The sequence below is a fragment of the Chrysochloris asiatica genome, unplaced genomic scaffold (genome assembly GCF_000296735.1).
Source record: "Chrysochloris asiatica unplaced genomic scaffold, ChrAsi1.0 scaffold00002, whole genome shotgun sequence".
Taxonomy (NCBI): Eukaryota; Metazoa; Chordata; class Mammalia; order Afrosoricida; family Chrysochloridae; genus Chrysochloris; species Chrysochloris asiatica.
Window position 1 is genome coordinate 49,328,760 of NW_006408520.1, and position 12,282 is coordinate 49,341,041.

Consider the following 12,282-nt stretch of genomic DNA (forward strand, 5'->3'; position numbering starts at 1 on the left):
TGTTAATGAGTCTTCCTCCAATCCTGATGCCACGTTTTTCTTCATATAACTCTGCTTCTCAGATTGTTTGCTTAGCATACAGATTGAATATGTATGGTGAAAGAATAACTTTAGGTAGGTCATGCTTTTCTAAAAATGTATCCATCTGCTCTAGGTTTTCAAATTTGTTTGAGTACAACTCTTCATAATATTGTTATTACCTTTTTTATTTTTATTGGTCTATTGTGACATCACCCATGTGATTTCTTATGCATGTTATTTGTGTATTCTCCCTCTTTCACTTTGTTAGATTTGCCAGTGGTTTGTTGATTTTATTAAAACTTTCAAAGAGCCAGCTTCTTGTTCTGTTGATTCATTCTATAGGTTTTTTGTTTTCTATATAGTTTATTTTTGCTCTAATCTTCATTATTTCCTTCCTTCTGTTGACTGTAGGTTTACTTTGCTGGTCTGTTTCTAGTTGTTGGAGATGTTGTGTTTATGTGTTGATTTTTGTTCTTTCTTCTTTTTCAATGTGTAAATTTATTGCAATAAATTGTCCTCTCAGCACTGCTTTTGCCATGTCCTGAAGATTTTGGTATGTTGTGCTGTTATTCTCATTTGTTTCTAGGAGCTTTGTGAATTCACATTTTATTTCTTCTACTATCCAATAGTTTTCAAGCAGGGTGTTACTCAATTTCCATGTATTTGACTTTATTTCCTACTGTTTTTTTGTAATTTGATCTTCCTACTGTTGATTTGTAATTTTATAGCATTGTGATCTGAGAAGATGCTTTGTAGTATTTTGATGATTGTAAATTTATTGAGGCTAGTTTGTGGCTCTATTCTGGAGAAAGTTCCATGTGCACTGGAAAAGAATGTGCATTGTACTGTTGTTAGGTTGAATGCTCTGTACACATCTATGAGGTCAAGTTGGCTGATTGTGTTGATTAGTTCCTCTGTGTGTTTGTCGAGAGATTACTAAAATCTCCCACTATTATTGTAAATCTGTCTGTTTCTTTTTTCAAATCTTTTAGAGTTTGCTTTATATATTCTGAAACTCTTTTATTGTGATCATAGATATTTATTATGGTTATGTCATCTTGTTCAATTGACCTTTTAATCATGAGATAATGTTCATCTTATCTATTTTGCTGGTTTGTGCCTTAAAGTTTATTTTATCAGAGATTAGTATTGCCACTTTTGCTCATTTTTTATTGCAATTAGCTTGGTATACATTTTTTGTATCCTTTAATGTTTACTCTGTTTTTGTCTTTGTGTGTGAGGTGTGTCTCTTGCAGACAGCATATTGAAAGTTCTTGTTTTCTTTTCCCTTCTGCCACTCCCCTTCTCTTAACTGCTGCATTTAATCTGTTGACATTCAGTGTAATTATTGATAGGTATGAATTAATTGCTGTCATTATGTTTGTTTTTAGTGGTTCTGCATATGTGCTGAGTTCATGAATTTGTGTTCTTTCTTGTCAGTTTCTTCATAGTTTTAATGTTTCCATGTTCCTCTTGGAATTTCATTTTCTTGGTATGTTGTGAAGTACTAATTTCCTTTGAGGTTACCTTATTTATATTCTATTAACCTTTCCCTCCATTTAAAACAGTCTATTCTATGCTGTAATCTACCTGGCCTCATCACCATCTGGATCTCTATATTTTTTACCTTCTTTCACATTGTAATTGTTTTGCTCATAGACTGACCTCCAAATCCTCAAGAATTCGTTCTTATAGTTTTGTTCTTTCTGGGCTTTTCCAATTTTTTAATGGGTTCCGGGTGGTACTGCCATATGTGTCAATCTCTGGTTGTTGTGTGTTCTTGTTGGCTCTCAGTCCAAAGGCCTCCCTTTAGGATATTTTGAAGCATGGGGTTGACTTTGGCAAAATCCCTTAGCTTCTGTTTATCCAGGAATGTTTTTATTATACCATAGTATTTGATTGACAGCTTTAATAGGTAGAGGATTCTTGGTTGGCAGGCTTTTTCGTTCAGGGTTTTATGTATGTTTCCCCATTGCCTTCTTGCCTGCATGGTTTCTGATGAGAGATCAGAACTTAATCTGATTTGCTTGTCTTTGTATGTTACACTTCTTTTTTCTCTAGCTGCTTTCAGAATTCTTTCCTTCTCTCTGATTTTGGAGAGCTTCATTATTATGTGTATTGATGATTTTTTTGGGGGGTCTATCCTTCCTGTGGTTTGTTGAGCTTCTTGAATGCTTATCTTTTCATTTTTCAGAATGTTAGTGAAATTTTCTTCCAGAAGCTCTTCAACCATCTCCTCTGTGAACTTGTGTGATTCTTCCGTTTCAGAATGCCAATAATTCTAAAGTTATTCCTTTTCATGTTGTCCAACATGAATCTTAGCCTTTCTTCAGACTTTGTCATCGTTTTTTCTGCTTGCTTTTCTACCTTAGCAGAATTGAGAGATTTGTCTTCCAACTCACTAGTTCTGGCTTCCATCTCTTCTATTCTATTCCTTTGCCGTTTCAGTGTGTTGTCCAATTCTGATACTTTATTATTAATCATTTGGACCTCTTTATGCAGGTTTTGAATTAATTCCAGTGCTGCTCTATCTTAGTTGATTGTTCCTGTAACGTTTTTCTGACTTCTTCCTTATTTTTCTCAAAACTCTCTGTGGAGTGTTTGAATACATCTCAGTATCATTTTCCTGAATTACTTCTAGACATTTCCAAAGCCTACCCTCCTTCCCATATGATGTCTACAATTCATATTTGAAAACTTGGGAGGGAAAAGACACATTACAGAATTGTAGCAATAGTTGATTAAAATATACATAAAATTCATTTTAAATGCTAATTTGCTAAAATACATCAGTTATTCTACATGTAGTAAATATACATATTTCTTCAGAGAGTTAATACTTTTTAGCCATTCACTTCATTTAGAAAGAGAGTTTAATTTTATGCTGTGGGTACAATATTATCCTATAAATGAAAATCATTGTACTGTGACTAGATTAGAATATTAGGATTCTCGTGAAACACAGTAGGAAATTAGAATTTTTTTTAAAGGTTATTTAGAGAGAGACTTGAAATTCTAAGCTTCCAGCATTCACTGGAAATAAAAAGAACTGCACTATGCGAAAGATAGAAAACCTTTACCTAGTAAAAAAGAAAAGAAATATTACCCATGATAACTTTATTTGCTGACACTAGAACAATAATTCATATCCAACCCATTTCCTGTGTGGTCAAATGGAAAAACAGACATTGCAGATGATCCTGGGACATGTAGATGATGGGCATTCTACTCTTCAACTCCTTCAACCATGCAGAGCTTTCAACTCATTTCTTCATAGACAATGCTCAGAAAGCTTCATGGGCAATAGCTCAGCTTCATTAAATGACCAGGGGAGCTAACATACACAGTCGTGCTTATCTGAAAACTGACACAGAGGATTTCTCATTGTTGGTTTTCAGACCATTTCTACTTCTTGTTCAATTTCTAGATCAGCAGTCTTTTTCAGAGTTTATGCAACTGACTGGTTTATCAGTATCTGACCTAGCAATGAACTCAAGTATGGAAAAGCAACCAAGTTGCTCAAATAAAACAAGGACATATTCAAACCAATTCTTGCTCTCAGACCTCAATTGTGAGGGAAAGTCATGTCAGCAAAATTTCTTATTTGTTATTTTTAATAAATTGCAAGGATTGTGGACGATAGTCTAGAAAATATTCTCAGATGGTTTCCTTTGAGTACTGACAATGAGGTGGGCCCTTATCTTCCCTTATTTTTTTTTAATGTTTATCTCTAAATACCCACATTGCTTCATTTCTCCTGGTCTTTGAATCTTTCTCCTGTGCTTTCAAAAGAGAAGTATACCATCATTTTAACTCTTGTCTCCTGCCTTTGCAATACTCTGTCTAGATATGTACAAGGCAGGAAAAATTAGGCAACACACTTATTGATTAATTGATCAGGATCCTATGCTAATATCTCTTTCTGTGCTATCTTTAATAACCACAGGAACTTGATTTTGGTATTTTGAAACATGCCCAAGCTTTCACTATCTTAAAATAAAATAACATGTCACTTCATTAATTCATTTCATAAGACTTTGCACAGTTCTTGAAACCTATCCACTTCCATCTATTTGATTCTGACTCATAGTAACCCTATAAAGGGTTTCAGAAACTGTGAATCTTTACAGGAGCAGACAGTTCCATCTTTCTCCCACGAATAGCTAATGGGTTTGAACCGCTGACCTTACTCAATGCACAGCGCCACCAAGGGCTCATCCTTAGACCTGTTCAAAGAATATGATGACATCATAGGGAAAACAAAACAAGACAAGGACTTCCCCAAAGGCACTTCCAGTCTGAGCCAGTAGATCGACATATACACAGTGAGACATGGGCTTGAAGAAACTGGGCTGTGAGTCAAATGGATCTGTGAACAAACCTCAGGTTCTTCATCTATAAAACAGAAATAATAATGTGAGACTGATTGCATGAGTGCTTAGTAATGTAGCTCATAGTAAGTGTCTTATAAAAGTTTTTTTTAAATAGTACATTGGATGTAACATGGTAGAACTTTTTTTTTATTCAACTTATATGACTTGCTGTGTTAAAAATAAGTTCTACATTCTTTTTATGAAATGCAAAAGGCAATGTGTAGTACAAATGGCTAAGCAGTCAACTACTAGCTAAAAGTTTGGTACTTTGAACTCAATGGGATGTGTGGGAACACAGTACTGGAAATATGGCTCCAAAGGGTTATAGTCTTGAAAATCCTATGAAAATGTTCTTTATAAAAATGAGGACATTCTTAGTCCAAATTACCTTAACAATAACTAATAATTACAACAAAGACAATGGGAGGCCATTGGAGGGTTTTCAACAGGGATCTAATATGACATCATCTATACTTAAAATAAAAGCTAACTTGCTGAATAATAAATATCTTGTAATTATTTTTCAGAAAACAAATTAAATAACATCCATCTATCTGTTCATGTATATTCAAGTTTAAGTATTCATTCAAGTGTATTTGTTCAAGTATACAAGGAGATGGGTAAGAAAGAAGATAAGCAGCCTGTTGAAGTAGGGAAGATGGTCAGTTTTGTCCTTGTGCACTTTTACACTCATTACTTTGTACTGTATCACTTCATATAAGGAGCTCTGTTAACATAGTGGATTATGAGTTAGGCTACTAAATGCAAGGTCAGTAGTTCAAATATACCAGCTGCTCTGTTGAAGAAATATGAGGCTTTCTGCTCCTGTAAGATTTATAGCCTCAGAAACCCTACACAGAGTCTCTAAGAGTTGGAATCGACTCAACAGCAAGCAACCACCACTACCACCATACCAGACTTCATTAGATAAGGATATAAATTGCTCTCTGGGCATGTTACTTAAGATATGAATCAAGAGCAACTCCCTCTATATGAACATCAGCATTACAAATGAGCAGCATGAATGAGAAAACATTCTTCAACACTGCTGCCTTTTAGATACTGCCTTCTTACAAAACAAGAGGCATTCCTGCCAAAAAGAGAACAACATAGAGGTAGCTACATTTCAATCACAAGATCTGTTCTTTCCTTCCAACATAAAAGAAACCCTGACTAGGTATATGGCAGAGATAAAGATTACATTTCCCATGCTGCTTCACAGTTAGTCATGGCTGGTAGAAAAAGTCTTTATTGAGCAATGCAGTTTCAAATACATCATTAAGGCTGATTCTAATTTGAAGGGGAAGCTCTTTTGAGTGCCTTCCAATCTAAGAAGTTCATCTTCTGGTACTACGTCAGACAATGTTCTGCTGCTATTCATAAGTTTTTCATTGACCAAGTTTTTTAGAAATAGATCACCAGGTCTTTCTCCCTAATTTTCATATTCTAGAAGCTTGACTGAAACCTGTCCCCCATGGGTGAACCTGCTTCCATATGAAATACCAGTGGTATAGCAACAAGAAAGCCATGACAGTACAACAAACTGACAATGAGTGGTGGACTTTCAGGTGAACCTCCTTAAAATACAGTTTGCATGTTCCTTTAGCCTTTCTTCTTGTTCCCCTTTCACTATATTACCGCTAGAGATGGATGTGAGAGCAGGCACTTCACCAGCCACCTTGGAATATGAAAATGAGGTTGGACCCTAGGGATGACAGAGAAAAGAGCTACAAAAGGCCTGAGTCCCTGATGACTTATAGGTATCAGAATGCTAAACTTGGATAATTTTTCTCTTGACTTCTTTTATGAAAGAGAAAAATTAAGTTCTATCATGTTTTTTTAAAATACTTTTCATTGTGAATTGTATGAAGGTTTACAGAAGAGATCATCAGTTTTATATTCAACAGATCATATACTTTGCTTCATTTCAATGATTGCAATCTCCACCATGTAATGTCAGTTTCAGTTATCCCAATTCCTCTTTGTGATTCTTATTTCCATTCAACTTTGGTTTCCAACCCTTCTGAATTTTGTCCTAAGGTAAATGTTGCCCTTTTGACCTTGAATGGTTGATCTGTCCCATGGTGCACACAGCTCAGTAGTTTTGTTGTCCCCCTTACATACATATCTATTACTTGACTGGAAACTGAGCCACAAGGGTGAGTTTATTTCAAGATCTACATGGTGACCAAGGACTATAGTCTCAGATTCCTCCAGTCTCTTTCTCACCAGAAAACCTGGTAAATTCTATCTTGTTTAAGACACTGCTATTTTGGCTACTCTTACATATACTGACAGAAAATGGGTACTATTGTGTATAGTATTCAATACTCTCCAAGTTCCTGATCCTGCTCTTCCTGTCCCTCATGTAAGCAACTTCTACAATCATAATTGAAATTGACTATAATTTTCCTTTTCTTTACCAATTTTTATCAAGTTTAGGTATTAAAGTTATGCTGGACTCATAAAATGAATGTTTTAAAACATGAATTTGGCATTGCCATCTTTTTCTCTGTATGTTATATTTCAAATAGCACTGACATTATCTGTCCTTTAAAGGCAGATAAAAGTCAACTGAGAAACTCTCTAGTCCTACTGTAACTTTTTAAATAATTCATCTTTTGTTTCCAATTTCTACTATAGAAATTAGAGTCCTGGTGTGGCAGTGCAGGATAAGCACTGGGCTGCTACCCACAAGGTTGGTGGTTCTAATTCACCAGCTACACCCTGGAAATCCTATACAAGATCACTATTAGTCAGAACCAACTTGAAGGTACTTAACAACAACAACAACAACACATAGGGATTAAGAAGTTCTGGTGGCTCAATGAATATTCGACTCAAACTCAATCAGTAGCTCTTTGGAAGAAAGTCTTAGTAATCTGCTTCTATATAGATTACTGTCAAGAAGACCCTACAGGGTAGTTGTACTCTGTCACATGGGGAGTGTTATGAGTTGGGATTGACTGTGACACACAACAACAGCTATAGGAATTGATCTATTCAAGTTTTCTACTTCTTTCTACCACTTATCTGTCATTAACCCAAGTCACAGTATTTTCAATTGCTTCATATGCATGTAAAAACTGGATGGTGAATGAGAAAGATCTAAGACAAATTGATGCTTTTCCATTGTAATGTTGACAAAGAATACTGAAAATACCATGGAGTACTGGAAGAACTAACAAATCTGTCTTGGAAATACTGCCAGAATGCTTCTTAGAAGTGAGGACAGTGAGACTTGTATCATATACTTTGGACATGTTATCAGGAGGGACCAGTCCCAGGAGAAAGACATCACACTTGGTAAAGTAGAAGGTCAGCAAAAAATAGGAAGACCTTCAACAAGATGGATTGGTGTAGTGGCTACACTAGTGGACTTAAGTAAAGTAATGATTGTGAGGATAGCACGAGATAGAGCAATGTTTCATTCTATAGCACATGGGGCCATTATGAATCAGAATTGACTTGCCAGCACCCAATAACAGCAGCAATAACTTCTTTTCAGACTAAAGTGGTAATTTGTATTTTATTGGGAAAAAATTTTTCTCTGAGTTTGCAAATATATTGCCATTAGTTGCACTTATTATTTTCTTTTCTACATCTATAGTCTCTCATGTATTTAAAATTAAATCTCCTTTCTAATTCCTAACTGCATATTTCTCCTCTTCATCATATGCCAAAGTCTTTATTTCAGTTCCATTGTTTGGTTTGTATCCTTTCTCAATCACTTTCTTAGATCTGGCACAACCACAAATATCTTTCTTTTGTCTTGACAGGTGAATTTTATCTTATCTCTGTATTGGATTCCTAAGTGTTATTCCTTTTCTTTCAGTTGTCTATAGATGCTATCCTACCATTTCAAGTACTGCAGATAAGTTCAAAGCCAGTCTGGCTTCTTTGCCTTTGAAGCCATCATTTTCTTTCAGCCTGGAATTTTGTAAGGTTTCTTTTTTATCCTTAGAATTCAGTAATTTTGTCAAGATATTTCTAGATACAAGGGAACGTCAGAAATATTGTTACTAGGTTTCCAGTTCATACATGTACTGGTTTATTTCAAACAAGAAGTGTTTAAACATGTCTATGCAATCAGAGGATTGCTAAAGACAATACATGTGTCTCCTTAGCATGGCTTTAAAAAAACAAAACAAAAAAAATCAGTCCAATCAAAACAAAGGCTTGCAAGGGAATTTGCTGGGCTAATTAAATTTAAAACAGAGAGATCAGCAGAAAGCTATGGCAACTGTTTTGGGGATTACAAATGGGATAATCTTCATAGATTTTCTTGAAGGGCACAGGATAAGTACAGGGGATTATCTGGAAGAAGTTTTGAGAAAATTGTTCCTGTAGCACCTTTCTAACTTATTCCTTATTTTCCTCAATATTTCTGTGGAACATTTGGATGCACCTCAATGTCATTCTCCTGAATTCCTTATTGGGCAGTTCCAAAGCCAGCACTCTTTCTGATGAAAATTCTAGGTCTACCTCCAGCTCATTTATATGAGCTACTCTGTCTTATTTCTGGACATGAGCAAAGATTTTCTGTTGCTTTTTAGGACTTCTAGTGATGTTGCATTTTCAGTAATTAGATGAATGTATGTTGGTGTATTCTTAAGTTTTCTGGTTGTCTCCTGGTAGATGTGCACAAGAGATAGGCTTCTCTTTTCACTTCTCTTACTATTCAACTCAAGGTGATTTTAGCTGGTGTTGGTTTTTTATGCTGTTCTGGTGTATAGGAGCTGGTATTGGTTCTTGCTCAGATGGTGGGATTTTATAGGGTGTGATTGTTGCTTAGCTGTATGACTGCAATTGCTGTCTCTTGTTGGTTAAGGAAAGAAGAGAAAGAGCCTACAAGATAAAAGGCAGACCAGAAAAACAGACTGCACACTATGGTCCAAAATTTCCCTCTAAAAAGTAGCAAAATATGAGTAAGCCTTTAGTGTTCCAATTTTGGCTTCTTGCCTTCAAACTGCCTGAGAAACTTCAAGATGTTCCTTTTGAACCTTATCATGTAACTCAAGCCTTTGTTTTTGGCCTTTTTTCTCCTTTCTTATCTCTCTCATCTCCTTGCAAGTGTGTTCAGGTGTTACTCCTGGTGAGAATCAGAACAGGACTGACCAGACCTGTTTGGAAGACATTCCCATTTTCGATGGTCCTGTTGACTCCTGCCCGTTCTTCAGTTCTGTGCCCTGTAATCCTTACTATGAAGATCTATGTTTGTACATCCTTAGGGATGTCCACTCACTCAGGTTCCCCCTCTGTTACCCAGAGTGGAGGTGGGTAGACAGAGGAAAGTGAAAGAAAGAAAAAGAAATGTCTGCACCTTTATCTCTGACAATTGGTCAGACCTCTGTATTGGGAGTGCTCTCTTGACCTTGCATCTGCTCCTTCACATTCATAATAGCTGTTCTGGGACCCACTGGCCACCGTAAATCAGAAAACACCTTCTTTCTACCTACTGCTCCAAACCCATTCATGGTAAGACTTCAATTCTCCTAATTATTCCTTTATATGAAGTTCAGTATTCCGGATCCATCCTTTGAAATTGTTTTATCCAATATTCCATGTTATTACTGACAGAGGTCTGCAAACCCTTTCTTCCTAGTCCACCATCCAGTTCTGAGAAAATTGAAAACTACTTTGGTGAGAAAAAAGTTGCACCAAGCATTTTTTTTCCATCACAATGCATCTGCTTATTCTTTGAGGGTAGCAAAGGCTGTCGTATGAAAATTTCTTTGGTAAATCTTACCCCATCCACACTACTGCCATGATCTTGTCTCTTCAGACTTCCTTTTCTTCCTAAAACTAAAAGAATATTTTAAAGCAATGCAACTTGAGTCCCTTGAGGTGTCAACAGCCATTTTTACATGGTGCAAAGTGAGAAGTACAATTCTTTGGGAAAGGTTATAGAGATAGAAACACCACCTTCCAAAGTATATAGACATAGATGGAAGATGTATCCAGAAACAATAGTTTCTGTTTTTAATATTTTTACTTAATAAAGATTTCTATGATAGTGTCAATACATTTTTACTTACCCTTTTTTTTAATCTTTCAGGCCAGTACACAGCAGGTTCTTCTTCCATCATCTGAATTTTAAATTTGCATATCAGACTTTTATTTCTAGACAGTCTGTTTTGTGATCTACTTGTATCACTGTAAGTGTTCATTTTATTCTTTATTTATTTATTTATTTATTTAAGAGTGTTCAGTGGGATGGAGGGAAGAAAGGCCATGTTAAGGCCACCATCTTTCCAAAATCCTTTCTCTGTGTGTAAAGCGTGTTTTTATTTACTTACTACAAGGCTTACTAGGTTTCCATTTAAGTGTGAAGAACTTTACCTTTATTATTTCATTTAGTCCTCATACCAATCTTATGATGTAATACTATTATTACATTTCTGCCATCTACCCTTCTTTCCTGTGGTCATACTTAGCAGGCTGATTTGTAATCATTGCTCTCTATCATCTACTTATTTGTTGTTGTTGTTATGTGCCGTGGAGTCGGAACCGACTCATAGCGACCCTGTACAGGGTTTCCGAGGGTGTAAATACCTTCCATATAATTGAGGCTATAGGAAAACACATTTCAAAAACTGCTTGTTGCTATAGTTGTGCATAACTTAGCTCACCAATTTGAGGAGAACTTCAGTGAGCACCACTGCACACCAGTAATTGGGGGTTGTGGAAAAAGAGACCAGGACAGTATGATCAAGAAAGTGACTCAGGAACCCCTTCATTATTCAGTATGTAAAGCAGAGTGACAGACTTAGATCTAGCAGTGCTCATGGATCAGACTACTGCTCTTTGCATAGAAATTCCTCCAGATATGTGTTTTCATTTGATTTCATTAGACTAAAATCTTTTCTTTTATGGAAATGTGCAGGAGTCACTTAGGAACATTAGAGAAATAAAATTGCATAACAATTGTTTAGCACAACTCCAAATATGATCCTGTTTCAAAAGAAGATAGCAATATACCCTTAGAGAGGGACTCTCCTCACTTGTGCTCCCTTTGTTCATTGCTACCATTGCATTTGTCTCAATGAAATGTACTTTTCTGTATAGCTATCTGTGTCTCTTAAGGAGTTCTGGTAGCATAGTGGTTATGATTCGGGCTGCTAACCTCAAGGTAAGCAGCTCGAAACTACCAGCTGTTCCATGGAAGAAAGATGAAGCTTTCTGCTCCAGTAGAGATTTATAGCCTTGGAAACTCTATGCAAAGCTGCTATGAGTGAGAACTGACTCCGTGGCATACCACCACCACCATCTGTGTCTCCTAAAAAAAGACAACCTCCTTGAAGTTCAGACTATGTTTTACTCATTAATGCATCTCTAGCCCATTTACAGATTGGACGATTAATTCTATATTAACTTGTGTTCTACTCTTCCATAGTTGTTTCTTTGTAGAATGGTTCATTTCTTCAATTAGACCCTACTTCATAAAGAGAGAATTTTTATTAAACTGGGATCACCTGAGGGGGATGGATGTAGATTGCCAGAGAGATGAGCTAAAGGCATTCTGACTAGAAACAACAGCAATAATTCACTATACAGAGATAGGACAAACACACACACAGTAGTACTGAGAGGCTGAGAGTGTTTAGCATCGTGATTAGTGTGACTGGAAAACAGAAAGCCTATGGAGAGAAAATGAGATATGAGCCAGCTTGGCCTTACCTTTAGGAAAAGCAGTAAGCAAGCCTGTTTTCTACATGTTGTGATTTAGGATTCCAGGAAGGGCCCTCTGATTATAACAAATGCCTCCTCAATCCCATTGATGGCTAAAATTAAAGATTTTCCCCCTTATAAATTATAAGAGGTCTTGGTAGAAAGAGCACAGTAATTCTTATAAGCCATTTTATCTTAAGGCCTTTATCACATCCTT